The sequence below is a fragment of the Pinus tabuliformis genome, chromosome 9 (genome assembly GCF_031772625.1).
Source record: "Pinus tabuliformis cultivar Carrire ecotype Pingquan chromosome 9, CPIR1, whole genome shotgun sequence".
NCBI classification, from domain to species: domain Eukaryota; kingdom Viridiplantae; phylum Streptophyta; class Pinopsida; order Pinales; family Pinaceae; genus Pinus; species Pinus tabuliformis.
Window position 1 is genome coordinate 1,236,643,195 of NC_142307.1, and position 20,105 is coordinate 1,236,663,299.

The 20,105-nt window shown below is 37.4% G+C and overlaps 1 pseudogene; it reads right to left on the reverse strand.

Moving 5' to 3' along the window:
• The window catches only part of LOC149153023 (omega-6 fatty acid desaturase, chloroplastic-like), a 105,624-nt pseudogene that overhangs the window by 50,417 nt on the left and 35,102 nt on the right, over nucleotides 1-20,105 (reverse strand).

A 20,105-nucleotide genomic window follows, 5' to 3' on the forward strand; every position in this document is an offset into this window, starting at 1 on the left:
TCTGTGGACGATGGATAGAACTCTTAAGCCGACATTATATTTACAAAAGTAAGGTCGGACAACCCTATGACTCAATTACAAATTTGCACTCCGTGCCCACAAATTGCGGAGTCTTTACATCGAACTTAGTCAAAACTTGCGCTTTAAGCCCCAAAACTTGCCTTGGGGGGATTCCACACCCAACATATACATTGTTGTGTTACATGCCTCTTCCCATAAAAACCTGGGCACAACCTGGTCATACAACATAGCTATTGCAGCCCCAACTATGGTTCTGTTTTTCCACTCTTCTACCCCTTTCTTTTGTGGATTATATGAAGTTTTCCTTTCTCTTTTGATGCCTTCCTTCACGCAAAGATATGTGAAGTCTTTATCAACATATTCTCCACCATTATCTGAGTGAAGCACCTTGTTATTCTTCCTTGTCGCATTCTCCACGGGAGCCTTAAACTCTCTGAAATGATCAAAGACCTCTTCTTTGGTCTTCAAGAAGTAGATCCAATTTTTCCTGGAATGGTCATCAATAAAGGTGACGAAGAATTCGGCACCACTGAGATCTCGGGTGGACATCAGGCCACAAATACATGAATGTATAATTCCTAACATACATGTTTCCTTAGCATACTTCCCAAGTATGTATCTTCTGCATACATCATCGTGTTCCGTGCTAAGTTCTAGAACCCCTGTTATTATTTCTCTGATAATATTGAGTTCCCCATGGTTTAGATGTCCCATTCTTCTATGCCATAACTCATTTAGTTCCTTCCCACTGCTACTATTACTGTCTATTAGTGCCATTGGAGAGTCCAATTGCAACATGTATAATTTGTTGCTTCGAACTCCAATCTATCTTACCCTCTTCCATCTTGAGTGTTTGACAAGGATTTTCTTCCCAACGAAGTGGATATCATATCCTTATCTTGTAAATAGGATACCAAAATTAGGTTCATACCCAATCCTGGCACATGCAATACATTTTTAGCGCTAGTGCTTGCTCCTGACTCCCTCTGAAAATCGATGGTACCTCTCCCTACTGGAGTACACTTTTTTTTCCCATCGTAATCTAGAAGTCCATTTTCTCCTCATTGTAGCTTGAGAAATATTCTCTAACCCTTGTCATATGAGTTGATGCTCCACTGTCTATATACCAGACACCCTATGAAGTTGATCCTGACAAGCAAGAAAATGTGTCTTCTAACTTGGAATATAAATCTGAAGCTTGATGTATGTCAATTATGTCCATGTTTATACTGAAGAATTTAAAGTGTGTTATTCCTCTTTCCACCTGACCTTGATTCTGTAATTCCAGACTGCTGCAAAACCCTCTGCGTCTAACCGAAAATATGCTTAGTGATATTCTAAGTTGTTGTCACTCCCTCTAACTGTTGGAATCACTAATTCGAGCAATTCGACTTTTCTGCAACCCTACAACTGAAAATCATATTTTCTACCCAACAATTTCAGCCTACCTATCTGAGAACTGTGCTGCCTCTAGGTATTTTGGCTTGTTGCTCCTTTTGAACAATGAAATTCCCTTCTTCACTTTTGAACTTCCTGGTTGAGCACTCACGCTCTGATACCATGTGAAAATTCCTAAACTGGAAGCCTATTACAACAACCTAAAAGTATTCTTCTAGTTGTTAATTAATTTTAACAATTTATCTGTTGTTTGCTATGACAAATATCAAATAATTCACACTGAAACCTTCACAAATATAATATTGCGGAAAATAAAATACTCGAAATTGAGAAATTCTAGCACACACACAAAAATTTAACGCGGTTGTTTTTGGACAATTGTCCCTGGAAAAACCCAACTTGGGAAAACTAGTGCAGTAGAGGAGGACTTTATTATTATTCTTCAAAAAAAAGTCTGAGTACAATAATTTGGATGCTCTACTAGCAATCTAATCTTGGGAAAATACTGGAAAAATTATTGTGAGAAATTTCCCTCACCCCACAACTAGTTTATGTCCTGGGAATTTCCTCCCCAGCCAAACACAATCCCTTATGTGTCAAATTCTGCCCAGAGCTTGTGCAGATCCTGCTGTCACTGCCTCTAGAAACCTCTAAAACCCTTAGCTCTATCTTTATCTGGCTTTGAAACTGACTCGCCACCTCTTCTGACCAAAATCCTAGCCTCCAGTTGTTGAATCACTAGCTCCTCCATCTAGATCAAACTTACTGTTGTTGTGCCTGTGAAATCCTTGCACAAATACCCTCTCGGAATTTCGCACTCCCTCTCACTGCCTCTTCCGAAACTAGAAGACTTCCTCCATAAATGTTGCTGACCTCCTCTACCACCTGCTACTCACCCTCTAACTCAATCTTCTTTGTTGAATCTTTTCTACTAAGAAAATTGAATTGCCCGAGCAACTGAGTATTTGGACTAATGTGGCCTCCATCTACCCATAGACTTCTTATAATATTTTGTTGGAGCACCAACAGCCAATATTAGAACTTAATCAAGGGCCCAGATTAATTCTCTATCGATTCGTGTGATTTTCTAGATATTTCTCAATTGATCACAATTAATATTGATTAATTAACCATATTCCCTAAGTTTAGACTTAGGAAATATTTAAAAATCATCTAATAATCTAATTGAGATACTTCTAGGCGGAATTTCCATAAATGATATCTGGGTTTTGGAGAACTCATGTATTCTAGCCTCTCCACCAAATTTTGTGACTAGAACACATCTGATGCTATATAAACTAACACATGAAAACGAGCATGGTAGCATGTGAGGCATGTTACCCACCATTTTATGGGTGATATCCATAGGAGAAAATTTTTCTCCAAGATGGTCCTCAGTCAATTGCCAGAAGCCCCTTGCAACCACCATCTAGCTCGTTGTGCCATTTCTCCACCACCTGAGTCAGCCTTGTTGTCCCTCACCCATCTGTCATGAGTGTAGGTTTGAAGGTGGACCTCTTAAACCTAAAGGTATTCATTGTCATTTGGTAATTGAGTATTGTAGTTTTCTTATCATGGATACTTCTGGGCATGGATTAATTGGGGGATTTGGTGGAAGGAATGGGCTAGGCCTATGCTCTTGTCCCCTAGGCCCCTTTTTGGATATTAACCTTGGATTCTAGTCCCGTGGGATTTCTTTTACTGACCATTTGGCTTTAGGGATGTTATTTCGTGGGAAACCTTGATTTTGGTTGTGTGTTCTTACTCCCTCATTCGCATATATTACCCCCTTTCCACTCATTATTACCCCATTCATCGTTTATCCCACCTAGGTCCACATTCCTCCACTGGGTCCACATAGGTCTAGCGCTCCCCTTCCCCTTACCCACACCTTAGGCCAGGCCTGGAATGATGCCCCAGAGGTTGATGCAGCTAAAGAGAAAAGTAAAAGCACAATTGGCCACATTCAATAGGAAAATGTACCACGAAATGCAAAATATGGTTGGGACAAACACATTTATCACGTGGGAAAAACCAAATGGATGAGCTCTACCCCATCATCATGGTCATCACTCTGGTTCCTACAGGTTCTATGAGCCTCTTGCATCATATAGGAACCCATGATTGTCCCAAACCCTGGTGGAAAATGAACCACCCTACCTTAAAAGGGGGTATCCACTTCTATATCTCACACATCATGCTCTTACCCCTTGAGCCTCAAGTAGTTAAGTGAAGAAAATTCATCAAAGGAAAAAGGCGTATAAAGAAGGGTGGAAAAATCAAGGTCGAGGCACCTCATGTACCACAATTGCTCCCTCCTATACATTATATACCCAAGTGTGGGCTTCCCTTCTACTAGCTACTGTTGTACCCCAACATATGGCCCAGAGCTTCCCCTTCTCATTGCTTACTCTATTCACCTCTTTATCACATGCCACCACCTTTTAAAGGATGTACCTTGGACATATTATCCCCTTTAAAGGTATAAACCACCTAATGGGATACTTGGGTAACCCCATTTGGAGTTTGGAGACATTAGCACATGCCAAAGACCATTATGGAAGGGCATGCCATTATGAAGTCCTCACTTGTGGTCCATGGTTTGTAAGCCCATTTACTCGATTTCCTTGATGACGTGTTGTACTGGAAGGCTAGGGGATGCATTGGATCTTAGGCAGGATTGAAAGTTGTCTCCATATTGGGTTTGGCCTCCATAAATGGGGTCCTAACCCTCCATAGTGCTACATTAGCACATGTAGGATGTGTGTTGAGAGCCATGGGCCTCCACAGCAATAGACAACACTCCATTTATCCCCAGAGATGTTAAGATATTGCTCGAGATTCACTTATTGGATGAGGAAGATGCACCTAGTTCACCTTTTCCTGGCCAGTCCCACAGATGTACCATGCACTTGGCAGTTGACCCAAGACTTTTAGGATGTTGTGGCATCACCTACACCATCATATGAGCCCTTACAGATGGTCTACAGGCATCTTCGACTTACTTGGAGACCCATGAGGTCACTTGTGTGGCCTCATAGCCTGTTGTCACAAGATGGGTCACTATAAAAGGGATTTTCCTTAGAATCCATGGAAGAAAAGAAGGAACAGGGATCAAGAAAACTTTTCCAAAGAAGTTTCACCAAAAAAGAACAATATGGAAGGATCTAAAGTCAAAGACCTATTTGTTAGCGACTCTATCCCTTATGTATCCCTCAATTTTGGATTAAGAAGGAGCCCTCACCATTTTCCAAAGATAAGTATCTTACTCCTTGTATTATCTTTTATATTTGGTTTCCCTTACATATCTAAGTTTATTTAAATTAAATACTAATCACATTTCTATTCATATTTTCCTTATTTAGGAAAGACTTACTGAATACTCAAGGATTACGAAAGAAGGCCTCACAAGACAAAACATTTGGATTACAAGGTTTGTGAAGAAACAAATGTATTCCTTAGACCATAAGCTTTGCTCTCTTCATAACAAAGGTATATTCATTCTTTTTTTGGTAATCTATTCTAGATTACTAACATTGTCATGTCTAGCACTCATGAATCGTAAATATTATTGGTTGGGTGATTCATCGTTAGATAAAGCTATCCTCCTTACATCTTTTATTATTCTTGTGGAACCCTAAAGAGGTTCTCTGTAAAACCCTAACTTAAGGGTATGTCGATGATAATGTGTGAAACCCTAGCCTACTTAGGGTTATTGATGAAGTCTATAGAAAATGTTTAATCCTTTTTTGATGTCATGTTTGGGGTTTTGGTATGGTTATGAAAACCCTAACTTGTTAGGGTTGAAAGGTGATATCTGAAATCCCAAACCTTTGAAGTTTTGGTAATTTAGGGTTTTCTATGTTATGTATTGAAACCCTAGATCTTTAGGGTTTATGAGAAAGACCCTTATGACCTAGGAATGAATCCCTAGGTATATGTTTGTTCGTCTTATCAAGTTTGTTATATGTCTGACTTTAATGTGTTTGTGTCATTGGGTTTTCCTGACATATGTTGTTATGATATGCTTATGCATGGTGATGAAATCCTACATAAGCATATGTGTTGACCTAATTATTGATGCTCATAAGTCCTAGGGTTTGGAACTAAGTCCTAGTCAAAGTTTGATATTCTAGGATGATATTGTTTGTGAATTCTAGGGTTTTGTAGTTAAACCTTGGTAGGAGTTAAATTCTCTAGTATATGATTTGACAAGTCTGTGATATTTGAAAGGTTGATAAAAACATGAAATTGTATTGTGATCAGTTTGATTGTTGAAAATTAGTAAATGAAAATATAGGGTTTACATCAAACCCTAGTAGAAACTAGTCATGTTGTTGATTGAGTTGTGATTGGTTTTGATTGTTAATCTCATGTATGAAATCTAGGGTTTGTATGAAATCCTAGTAGGAATTCTAACATATGAATTCTAAAAGTTGTTAAAATGCATTGTTATACTAGTCTCTAGGGTTTCCTGTATGTTATAAAAGAGTGTGTCATATCTTTGATAGAAATATTGAATCTCTAGATATAATGAGATTGATATCTTGAGTTTTTGATGTGATTTAATATTTGTAACAAAACCTCAGCAAGAAGTTGAAGTATAGAAGTAAAGTCTTTTGATGATTATGTTTATAAAGTCTAATGATTCCATTAGTGTATAATGTTGATGAGGTTAACTTCATGCTTCTATATATTTGGTTTTACTTTCTATCTAAGTTGTGCAGGTACATAATATTCAAGATGGTGAAGATGTTCATAAGTAAAGTTGATATGACAAGCATGATGAAGGAAGATATGTGAATGTTGATGATCAACATGAGAAGGATGGAAGCAATGAAAGTTTCTCCAATGTGATAAGAATAAGTTGATCTCCCTAAGTTAAGAGGGAGCTTGGATAGAATAAATCTCCCTAATTAAGAGGGAGGGCATATCATAGTCATGATGGTTACCTTGAAATAATAAATTGGAGAATTCATTTTGAGGTTGTGTTGAAAGTGTTAGTGTCAGTGTTTTCACACTGCCATCAATGATCAAATTTCTCTTTTGCATTTCATATTAGGTGTCCCATTCTAATGAGTTGCACTCCATTAGGTCATGGATCAGTTGATGGTAGGGTTTCATTTCATTTGTCTCTCATGCTATATACCTACTGGCCTGTTTCACATATTTTTTAGTGATTCATAGTCATTCCCGTTCACATCATTTATAAAAATCAGTATTAGACTTTAGTCTCACTAGGTATAGGGTTTTTCACCATAGTCATTCACATGAAAAATAAATGTCAGCAGGCACATGAGGAGGTTAACCAAAGTTTAAAAGATCATAATTTCTTTGTTTGTAAGCTAAATAAAGCTCTTTAAACTCAAAACTTGTTTTGAGTTAAAAAATAGAGCATTTGTATTTTATCATTTCACTTCCATGTATTTCAATGTAATTTTATGGTTCCTATATGTAACAACTATTCATATGCTGCTCCTGGTCACTTGCCAACTTGGTCAACTCCTGCCACTGCAAAAAGTCAAAGAGATGAGCATCATTCCACCTGTGAACATGCCAAAAGTAAAAAATCAGCTAAAACAGAGTATTTCAGGGAAGCAAACAAACATTAGAAAGTGGTTTATGTTAAATGAAAAATCAAAAGGCTTGAAAGGGTATAAAAGGTTTTTTATCTCTCATATCACCTCATTGTGAAGTTCAAAGTGCTAAGGAGAATCCAAAAGGCGATTTTGAGGTGTCATTGGACAAAAAGAAGCAAGTTGAGGTGTTACTAGAGAAAAACGCAGGCGTTGCGCACCTATTGCCTGGCACTGTGCATTGGATGCTTTCTCGCAGTGTAAATTAACAAAGGCATTGCGCATTCATTTGGCATTGCGCACCTGTTGGAAGGCGTTGTGCATCTGTTGGAAACTGCCCACACAGTGCTGAAACCTTCAAACAAACCCAAAATCGCTCAAACTTTCTCCAATTTGCAAAGATTTCTTTCCTTTACATGTAAGTATCGCTGCTGCTCTTGCCATAAGAATTTTTGTGCTTAGAGCTAATTTTTGAAAAGGCTAAACCCTAGCTGCTATTAAAGCAAGTTTTTCCATAAAGTTCACTGTTTACATAGCTGTCTTTTTCATACTTGGTGACTATCCCTTAAAAACCTAACCCCTATACACACTCCCCTAAGTTTCATTTTCTTCATGTTTTCTCATTCCCTCACATGACACTCCCCAAAACCCTACTTACATACATAACCCCTATACCCTAAATTACCTAAACCCTACTCATTCCCTTCATACCCTATTCCCTCAAATCCTACACTACATCAAATCTCACTCATATCCCTATTCCATCCCACTCATTCTCTTTCTTTTGAAAATATCTTCATACTCATCATTCACCCACACCACCTTTCTTTCCTCACTAGCATTTATAGTCAGTCAAGCCAATGGACAGTGATTATGAAACTGGGGAAGAGACCCTCAGTGACAATTCTAGGGAAACAAAATTATAGCCGAGAAGACCTCACAAAGGAGGGAAGATAACTAGGGAGGAGCCCATTAGCCTCAGGGAATTACTTGCTTGTCCATTTGCCATCACATGTTTCAAGCATCAGCCTTGTTATGATTTCTGTGAAATGGTGGAGAGGGTCAAATTCCACCATGAATTAGCAAGGCTATTTGTGACACACCTGGACAATAATGAAGTACAACTTGCTGGAGTTACTTTCACTCTGTCACCTGCTATTATTTCAGAGGCTACAGGCATTCCAAACATAGGTGAAAAATGGAACAAAGGGCAGTACATTGACAGGGAATTTTATGAGCCTTACATCAAGGTTGCATGCCTCAGCAAGCTGAAAAGAGTGTTTCCATTTAAATTCTTGCAGGATAGGTTTGCCCCACTCATGAAGATCATCATTAAATATTTTACTTGTGAAGGTAGGTTTTCACGGTTGTATGCCTACCACATTAGATTATTGATGCATTTTACTAGAGTGAGAATGATGGATCTTCCTTTCTTCATGTTCCGGAATATTGAAAAGATAGCACACTATGTCAAGAAAAAGCCATATCCCCAACAAATGAATAGCATCTACCACTTCTCTCTGATCAAGATCATTGTGTTGCATCAATTGAATAGACTGAATATACCATGGGAAACCTTCATTTCTCATGAGGTTTTCAAAGGTCCTCAAATATTTTCATCAGTGCATCAGGAGGAAACTGAACCTTCAGGACATGAACAAGTCAAAGAAACTGAAACCTTGGGAGTGCCAGTGTTTGTCACCTATGAGAGAGGCACTAGGAGGCTTTTTGCAGCTGCCAGGCGAGTATTATCTCTACAAGGAGTGGAAGGGGCTTTGCCTTCTTCTCCAGCTAAGCAGGTACAGGTTGGGCAACAATAGAAGGGCAGAGATAAAGGAAAGAAAAAGATGCATGAGGATGATCCTAGTGAGGGGCAAGAGAGAGATTTTGTCCTTGTGGACCATGAGGTGGCACAAGAGGAGAATGTCATGGACTTGGATGCTCAAAATTCAAGGAGTGTCAAGGATTTGATCATCAAGGAAAAAGAGGTTGACATTCAAGCCCTATCAGTCAATTTAGAAAGAGCAAAGTGGATAATCAAATACCTTGAGCAGGAAAACAAGCAATTAACTGATAAACAAGCTATTATGGAATTGCAAATGATTAGGGAAGAAAGGCAAGAGGCAAAGAAAGCAAAGGGCAAGATGACCTCCATTGAGCAAGAAATTGAGAATGACCGAGAAGCTTGGTTAGAGAGGGTGAACATTCACCTTGAGAAGCTACTTGAGAAGGCCAATAAAGAGAAGAAAATGCTTTGCCACATGGCTTATCACTATTTAACCCGGAACAAGATATGCAATATAAGAATGAGAAAGCTAAAGGCAAGGTTGAGGAAAATTTTGAGAAGCCAAAAGGAGAAAAACAAATTATAAATCCTAGTTGATGCCTCATTTGGTCATCATAACAGTGCTTGAGGGTGCCTTGTACCAAATTTGGGGCAATTTTGAGAAAATTTTTCAATTTTCAAATTTTGAAATTGGAAACACAGGAAAACCCAACAGGTGGCGCTACGCTTTTGACTGGAGAATATTTTGAGAGAATGGTTTGTATTTTTGGATTCAACGCGAAAAAACAAGAAAACTCAAAAATTTTCATCAAGTTTGGAGCAGATCTTGGTCACCTAAAGGCCAAAAAACCATTAAAAAAGACCTCTCTGCCACTTTTTTGACACACAGGAGGTAGTCATGGGAGATTCCATTTTTCAGGGATAAAATGACATCGAAATCCCGAAATTCAATTTGTTCTAGAAATTAGACTCGACAAGCTTTCCAACGAGCTATCCTGTACCCAATTTGGACATCGGGAAGGTCCCCAAAACTGGATTGGAAAAAGCGCTACGCATTGGATCAGGGGCGCTATGCATTGGATGGAAATTGCCAGTTTGGCTCCAAAATCAAAATTTCGCCTAGATTTTTTGTAATTTGAATTCTGGGCTCTTTTTAGGTAAATCTATGAATGTAATTGATGCTATGGGATGTAAATATAATTTCAAAATGACTCTTAGAGGTAAATTCATCATTTTGAGTTGGTTTGGGGTTGAATGAATCAGTTTCCATGGTTTTAGAGGCAAACTGTTCCACTGCCTATATTCATGTTTTTAGTTTAGATATGGTTGAAACCACCCCTCTTCTCATGGATTCAACCCCTAATGGCTAGAACAGGTGGTTTGGTGCCTATATTATGTACTTTCTTCGTCATTTGAAAAGGTTGGACTCTTGTGGATGCTCTGAGCTACATTGTATATCTCTACAGCAGTTTGTCAAGGAAATAAACCAGGGTTTGCAGCTATTTTTGTGGGATTCTTGTGGTAATGTGTTTTTTCATTGTTTCTCCTTCTGTCATTAGTTATTCTCATGTGTTATATGTGCCAAAATCTATTTCATTCTTCTTAACTAAATGAATCAAGAGAAATAGGAAAAATACATTGATAACAATGCTTTGCCTTGCGAATGCATTTAGTTTTTAATGTTTTCAGCAGTCTGAAGAGGATTCATGGTATTTGCATGCCCTCCTCAGCCCCTCAGCAGTCTTAAATCAACCATCTCATTCAATTCCAATTTCATAAACACTTATCTATCTTGCCCCACAGAACATGTCTGCAATTCTAACTTGATTTCCTGAACCCAAGCTGCCTACTCCATTTGATCCAGCAACCAACCATCAAAATCAATCAAAAACCCTAGAGCTGCTATACCTAGCCTAAAATCCATATTTAATTCAGTCATCTCAACTGAGATTAACAAGGAGAGAGCCCTCTCCTGACCTGGTAGGGCTAGCTACCAGGTTAAGCATGGTTTGTGGTTACCCTAGAATTGCCTCCCTTCAGCCTGAGGTCAATCTAGGCTCTAACATAGTGGCGACCATACTGGGAACGTAGTTTTATGTTCCTCAGTAAAATGTATCAATTTTAGATATAATTGTTGATGGTGGACAACGATCAGACACTGGAAGGCTAAAATCATTCACCTGGCGACTCCAGTGTTGAAAAATCCCAAGGTTCATAATTTTTATGGCAACTCTACTCTTCAATAACCAGTAGCCTGAAGAATTTCTTGGTGAATTCATTGTTATCAAAATGGATTCGCTAGATCAAAGGTATGCTCCCATGAGCCGAGATCAAATTCCAGGTTTCCCAAATAAAATTCCGAAGGTAGATTGGCAAAGGAATTTGCCTATGTTTAAAGATGATGATAGGAATGATGTTGCTTTACATCTGGTTAGATTTCACATACATATTCACAAGTTGAAGGTTGATTTTCCTGAAGACTGCTTGATGAAGATATTCATGGCCACTCTGGAAGGTGAAGCCCGATCTTGGTATGAAAGTTTGCCGCCTGCTAGTATTTACTGTTTGAAAGGTTTTCATACCATGTTCTTTGAAAGGTATAAAGAATCTTATCCATCCTTAAATTTAGTTCAAAACTGTTGTAGACATCCTTATAGTTTTATTGAAAATCTTGAGAAAGTTTATGAAGATGATGACTTCATGGACGATGAGATCATGGAAGCCCTATATGAAAATCCATTTCAGCAGCATAAAGAGAACTTAGAGGATACTTATCAAGATGCTCAGGAAAATTTGCAGCAGGATCAAGATCTTAGTACAATGGAAAATGATGAAAGAGAAGGTCTTATTTCAGATTTGCTCATAGCAGATGACAGTATGCAGGGAAATCAAGTTTCAATTTCAAATTGTGATAAAATCAAGTTGGCTATTTCAGATCTAGATTCAAATCATGATGATGAAGAGTACCTTGTTCTGAATCCCATGAAGGAGAGCTTTGTTGTTGAGATCGTCTGGAAATAAGAAGACAAAGTTTTTGATCCAAGTGTTTTCATTTCATTAGAACAAAGTCTTCACAAGGAGGTAATACAATCCTTTATGAAAAACCAGATGAGATCTTTGTTCATGTAAGTGAAAATTCTTCTTTGGATAACTCAGTGGTAAATGATAGAAGTGTTAGTTTTGAGCTTCAATAACTATCTGAAGTTTTCCCTCATATGACTGATGAGTGCAATAAGAAACATGACAATTTGATTGCCATGTCATATGAAGATGATCAACAATGTTTTCAAATTTCAGAATACTAGGGAATTGAGGATTGTCATTCAAGTTTTTCATGTTTTGAAATGTTATTTCAAGAAGACAATAATTGTTTGAGCAAAAGAAAACAAAAACTATTATCTCCTCTGTCTGAAGATGAGATAGATCAACTCTTGAAAGGTCAAGTTACAGCCCAAGCTAATGCAAGTTTGCAATGTGCACTTGATCAAGAAGGTGTTGGTGAAACTTCTTCCATTTTTGAAAATGATGACAGTCTTGAAATTAGATTTATGGATCATCGAACAGATAATGTTTTCTTTCATGAAGATGATAGGGCTGTCATGTTTGATAATCTTGAAGATTGTTTTCTATTTAAGAATGACTTAGACTATGAAATTGAGGAATATGAGCCTAAGAGAGACAATATGCCAGAAATCAAGTCAGAATTTCTCATGCTCGAGGAATTTACACCTAACACTTAGATAGCAGAAGCTTATACCTCTCTATGCCTTCCTATCACTCAGCAACCAACTGTTCTTTCAGATCAGAATGAAGGGAGTACTTGTATTTTTGTTGCTGGATCTCAAGTCAAGCTAGTGCTCTAAGATTTTCAAGATCCCTTCGCATTCTTTTGCAAGCATTAGAGAATATGGATCTGTTGATGTTATACTAGGAGTCCAATGGTTACAGCCTTTGGGGAAGATAACTTTCAATTTTCAAGAACTTTTCTTCAATTTTTTTGGGATGGAAAGGAAGTTGAATTAAGGGGTATCGTAGGGAAACCAAGAAATATAATCATCTCTAATGGAATGAAAAATATTCTAAATAAAGAACAATGGGGTGTAATTGCACAATTATGTCGAATAGAGGTTCAAACAAAGAAATCATCTATTTCTCCTGATCTCCAAAAAGTCTTGGACAATCATTCTAAGGTTCAAGCAATGTAAGATAATGTTAAGCATTAAAAACAGGTTCTCCAACTCTTAAAGGATAACCCGACTTTTGGGTAGAATAGAATGAAACAACAAGTAGATCAACATCGCAGTGAAAGAAGTTTTGTTGTAGGTGATTGGGTATTTTTACTGCTACAACCATACAAACAAATGTTCCTCAAGCAAGCAAAGAAGGAAAATATATTATCACCAAAGTACTATGGTCTTTACGAGGTGTTGCAAAATATTGGTATTATGGCATACAAATTGGAGCTTCCTGCATCTTCTCGAGTGCACCCAGTTCTCCATGTTTCATGCTTAAAGAAGGTTACATGTGACAAGATCCCAGTTTAAACAATATTACCGAAACTTGATGAGGAAGGAAAAATCATATTGGAACCTGAAGTAATCACGGAAACAAGAACTTGATAGCTACGAAATCGATCAATTTCAGAGTATCTCATAAAGTGGAAGAAATTACCCATTGAAGATTCCACATGGGAGGACGAGGATTTTATACAAAAGCATCCAGAACTACTCAAGCATTGAGGACAACACTTTTTGAAGGAGGGGGGCATGTTAAGTCCCTATACTACTAATGTAGTCCCTTATTGTTATTAGTGCAACCCCCTTATTGTATTTTTGTGCCCATGTAGTCCCCATATTGTTATTATTGTGCCCCATAGAAGCCCACTATTATTATTATTGTGCCCTTATATTATTATTGCTATGTCGGCTCTGATTATATTGTGACCCCTTAGACTCATATATATAGAAAGGAGGTTTTGTCATTTTTATCATCCAAGGATTGTTTATTTGTGTAATCTGAAGGAGGTTTCCCCCTCAAAGAGGCTTATTTTGAAGTTGTCGATCTATCTCTTCTTCTATTTTGTGATTTGGTTTCATAACAATAGATTTATCTAATGATGAATCACCAAATCAAGAATCTATACAATTCAAGAGTCCTAGACACAACAAAGTTAATAATGTAGAATAGATTGCCAAAAACAGAATGAATATACCTTTATCATGAAGAGAACAAAGCTTATGGTCTAAGGCATACCTTTGTTTCTTAACAAACCTTGTAATCCAATGCTTTGTCTTATGAGGCCTTCTTTCATAATCCTCGAGTGTTCAATAAGCCTTTCCTAAACAAGGAAAATGTGAATATAAATGTGATTAGTATTTAATATAAACAAACTTAGATAAGTAAGGGAAACCAAATATAAAAGATAATAAAAGGAGTAAGATACTTATCTCTGGAAAGTGGTGAGGGATCCTTCTTAATCCAAACTTGAGGGATATGTAAGGGATTGTCCCTAACAAATAGGTCTTTGACTTCAGATCCTTACATCTTGTTCTTTTTTGGTGAAACTTCTTCGGAAAAGTTTGCTTGATCCCTGTTCCTTCTTTTATTCCTTATATTTTGAGGACAATCCCTTTTAGAGTGACCCATGTTGTGACAACTGTAGCATTGGCCCTTTGGACTTCTTGAAGGTTCATTTCTTCTCGCTATGAAAGCAACAATCAATTGAGATTTTCTCTTCTTCACTCTCTTTGTTGATTACTAAATATATTATGACTCCTTCTTGACTACATGCTTTCCATCCATTGTTAGGCTCATGGAAAAATATTTGTTTCTCTAAAATTTTCTTTCTTTGCTTCACTTGATTCATCTGTAGGCTTCTTTACTTTTCCTTTCACTAGATCCAAAAAATTATTCTTTTCGAGGATTATATCTATCCTCTTTTTCCATGACCTATAATTTGAGGCTCCTTTTAATTTATTTAATGATGAATTACCCAATCAAGAATCTTTATGATTCAAAAGTGCTAGACACAACAATGTTAGTAATGTAGAATATATTACCAAAAGAAGAATGAATATACCTTTTTCATGAAGAGAACAAATCTTATGATCTAAGGCATACCTTTGTTTCTTAACAAACCTTGTAATCCCAATGCTTTGTCTTCTGAGGCCTTCTTTAATAATCCTTGAGTGTTCAGTAAGCCTTTCCTAAACAAGGAAAATATGCATATAAATATTATTAGTATTTAATATAGACAAACTTTGATAAGTAAGGGAAACCAGATATAAAAGATAACAAAAGGAGTAAGATACTTATCTTTGGAAAGTGGTGAGGTCTCCTTCTTAATCCAAACTTGAGGGATACGTAAGGGATAGAGTCCCTAACAAATAGGTCTTTGACTTTGGATCCTTCCATCTTGTTCTTTTCTGGTGAAACTTCTTTGGCAAAGTTTGCTTGATCCATGTTCCTTCTTTTATTCCTTGGATTCTCAGGACAATCCCTTTTATAGTGACCCGTATTGTGACAAATGTAGCATTGGCCCTTTGGATTTCTTGAAGGTTCATTTCTTCTCGTGATGAACAAAACAATCAATTGAGATTTTCTAGGACACTAGATGTAGGCAGACAGCTAGGGAAAAATCCCAATCTTGGGGAAAACTCAGTCAACAACTCTTCCTTCAATAGTTTTCCTGAGATAATCCAAGACTCCTGGCTTAGACACAGAATTCCTCCACACCAAGTCAAACCTTTCCTTTTTCAATAGATGATCACTTTCCAGTGTTGTCTTTGACCTAGATGCAGCAGTAGCAGCAACAACACTTCGAAGCAATAGTATCTTTGACCTAGAAACTTCAATCTTCATGCAACAACTTAGACCTTGAAGTAGCACTTTTACCTTGAATCAACACTTTGACCTTGATGTTTTACTTCGACCTTGTTGTCGTACTTCAACCTTGATGCCGTAACAAGACTTCTTGATGCCATAGCCCATAAAACCACACATTTGAGAGAGAGAGATAACCCAAAACCTTTGATCCTGCAATTCTCCTTTTTCCATTGCAAATTCACACTTTTTCATGATTTCTTCAAGGATATTAAACTTGTGTGACTAATTCTCCTCCAAATGAATCAAACTACTTCAATATATAGGTTTCTGGTGAGGTCAAATTACCTTTCTTGAGGTTGACTTGGTGTGGAGGTGACATAATTCATTTTTGACTAAAAAATAATTCTCTTTACATGATTCAAAAGACCATGAAGGGTCTCTTTAAAAGTACAATGATTCTATTGACTTAGAATAAATCCTAGAAGTCCTCAATGGGGAATTTGGCCTAAAACATGATGAACCGAGCATGAAACACATGCTTTAATAAGTCATAATACCATACAAAGATCGAACCTAATTACATTTTTAAACACTCCCTCTTAACTAGGGAAGTACTCATCATATACAAGTACAAGGAAAATCTCCAATTATGTGAACTATGAAGAGTTTAGGCACCGCAATGCCACAAAATAGATTCTTGACCAGGGAAATCTATTCGAGTGGGACTAATATGGCCTAAATGTTTCAGTTTCTCTAAGTACTATCATGCTTAATTTCTAACCACCAACCCAGGGATCTAGTTGTGTATCTGAGGTCAAAGCTCTATGACCAACGCCACCCTCCCTACTTTGGGATATAGAAATCAACACATAATGTCAGCCTGATGTCCTCCCAAGGAATACTTCACTCACAAAGCCCCAATAAATTCAATTTTTACAATTAGTAGGAAATCCATCCCGATCAAATAGATTGGTAACAACAAATCTCTCTTGATCAAATTGATCGATAACAACAAGCATGTAAAACATGCTATCAAAACATCTGAGAGATTTACTTGTACAAACACAACCCCAATCAATACATATGAGAGATTTACTTGTACAAACACAACCCCAATCAATAACAATCTTTCAAATTTACATAAGTAAACACAAACCTCTCGGGTCTTTCAGACATATTGATGTTGATTCTCAACTTTTGAAGGTAAGACTTAGAGATTTCCAAATGAATCTTGATAGAAGATTCCTCAACCATACAAATTTATTTCCTACTTTACATGCAACAACATATTCTACAACCGGATCTTGATTTCCTTCTTTCAGCAGCACCTCAAAATGCATTCTCCAATTTCTTCTTTCAAGATAACCATCATGACTATGATATGCCCTCCCTCTTAACTAGGGATATTTATTTTATCTAGACTCCCTCTTAACTTAGGGAGATCAACTTATTCTTATGACATTGGAGAAAATTTCATGGCTTCCATCCTTTTCATGTTGATCATCAACATTCATATATCTTCCTTCATCATGCTTGTCATATCAACTTTACTTACAAACATCTTCACCATCTTGAAAATTATGTACCTGCACAACTTAGATAGCAAGTACAACCAAATGTATAGAAGCATGAAGTTAACCTCATAAAAATCATACAATAATGGAGCATTACACTTTATAAACATAATGTTGGAAATAATACTTGGGGGGTGGGGGTGGGGGAGTGAATCAGTATTATCAAACTAATAATTTTTCATTTCCATAATCAGATTCATATACGCTACTTCAGTTAAGGGAACTCACGTGTACACGCAACTGTGTTTAGAGCAACTAGCGTATATCCAACAAACTTATGATTCATTTAATTCATCATATATTGATCTTTAATCAGTGCATTAGAACCATATAAATAGTAACCAGGTGCAGTAAAAACAGAACAAATCATCACACATAAGAAACACACATGAACACCAATATATAAGGTGGAAACCCAATGTGGGTGAAAACCACCTGTTGCAATCGTCTCTGTCTTCTTTTAATAATAAGAGAATTTTGTTTATAATTTTGTACTGGTGCAGTCTTATACCAGTACGCAGGCTTCTACCTGCAGAAGGCTACAACCTTCTCTCATTCTCCAGCTTCTACTAGAAGGGAGCTACAACCCCCTAGCTCTTGTACTAGCTGATATGATTACTAGTACGTAGGTGCCGGCCTACAGAAGGCTACAACATTCTCTTTTCTTCTAGGGACCACGTTTCATAAATTTTCAGACTAGATCCATCAACAACATCATTCAATCATCAAATATATTTGCATCAACCAAACTCCTTTTGACCCAACCACAACCGAATCAATCAATCACTCTATCAATATGATCATTCAAAATGCTGTCACCAGAATACAATAACCAGAACCCAAGCAATAACCCAGAACATTGCAGCAAACAGAAGCAACTAAAACATATTTTATAATGTATATGCTACTTCCATGTGTCGAACCTGCGTGCATACACGCTTTCCTCAAAGTGAACCAACGTACAGATCTGCAAATCAAATTTATGATGTATACACTATTTTGATATGCAGAACCAGCGTGTATACGCTTCTTTTCTAAAGTGAACCTGCGTACAGATTTATAAAAGATGATTTAAACATAACAACAGTTCCAAACTTCAATCATACCCAGATCATCATATTTATAGACTACAACATGTGCCAGTTATTCAGATACATGATCAAACCACATAAAGATAATTCACTTCAAGCCTTAAGATCCTGATACATCATTAGATCTTATCCTTCATCAAGTGCTAAGGTTCTTCCTCGGTTCAGATCAAGCACGACACCATAAGCCAATAACCTACATATTAGATCTCACGCTATGTCAGATATTCGATACTTGCACACACTGGCCTAATGATCTTCTCCTTCTTTTATAGTTTTAGGATTTTCTCAATACCATGGACAAAAACCACTTAGGACCAATACCTTGGACCAAATACCTGGGGTCAATACCTCGGACCCGATACCTTGGACCAATACCATGGATCAAAATACCATGGACCAAATACTTCGAACCAAACATTTAGTTTTCCAAGGTATACGCGCTTTTCCTTTTTTGAAAGTGCGTGTGTATGTATACGCGACTTGTATACAGTGAACCCGCGTGTGTACACGGCTTGACCAATGGTGAACCTGCATATACCTCTCTTTCTTCATTTTGTGTAGTTTGATCTGTAACTCTATGCTGTTAACCTGTAGTATTGTGATCTATCATCTGAGTGAGTTGCTTTCTGAATTGATTCCTTGAAGCTGCCCTGCATTTCATCACACTTGTAAACACTCATGTCATGCATTCTATCACATTTGATATCTCTTCTATAGATTCATCTAGTTACCATATACAAGAGAGTTATTCTGCTACAAGTGGGTTGCCATCAAGTACAACACATACATCATAATCCCAACAATCTCCCCCTTTGGACTTGATGGCAACAACCACACCAACAACCACACAAAGTCACTCTCCCCCTTTGACATCAAGGGCAAAGGGTCATGATCCCCCTAAGTGCATGTTGAATTCTCTGATATGCTGAAGTGCTGATTGAGCTCCCATGATCGAGTCCATGCTCCCCCTAAGCATAAACAAAGTCTGCAAAAGATGTTCTAAAAGAAGAACATGACTCTATACATACATCACAATTGACCTTCCTATCACCAATGACTCATACATGCATCCATCTCCCAACCAAGTGGGGATATACCAAATTTGACTCATCCACCCAACCAAGTGGGGATATACCAATTGTTTATACATGACTGAAATATTACATCATCCTTCCCATGCATAGTGGGGGTACAAATTACATCATATGACCAAAAGGGACTTATCAAAAGACTACAATAGATAGAGACTAATTATTAAATCATGAGTCTTGATATGACCTTTACATTGAAAGATATACATGACATTTATAACAGAGAAAAAATGTCTTTAAACAAGACCATGATAGTCATCAACAACTATCATCAGCAGCATCTATCAACAACATCTGGACCAGCAACCTGTATATGTCCATCATTAGTTCCCAAAATATCATCAACCATGTTCTCCCCCTGAACCTGTGCCACCTGTTCACTGTCAAATCTGATCATTGCATATGTCAGTAAGAGATATCAAAGCATCATCATCAATCAAATATACATCAAGTGATCAACAACATTATGAGGACCAATATATTAGCAGATTGAAATCATCATCAAATAGAGCAGATAATTGACAGAACCATAGCAGACCCCTTTTTTCCTGAGTCTGGCCCACTGTTTTTCTTCAAACCAACATATACGCGACTGTGTCCACAGAAACTCGCATATGTACGCGACTACACTTCATGAAACTCACGTATAACCACCTTTCTCTGAAAAATATGATTTAACAGCAGGATGATGTAGAAACTACTCCCAGCTTTTGTCTGAGATATTCAAATGTCTCTCTGGGCAG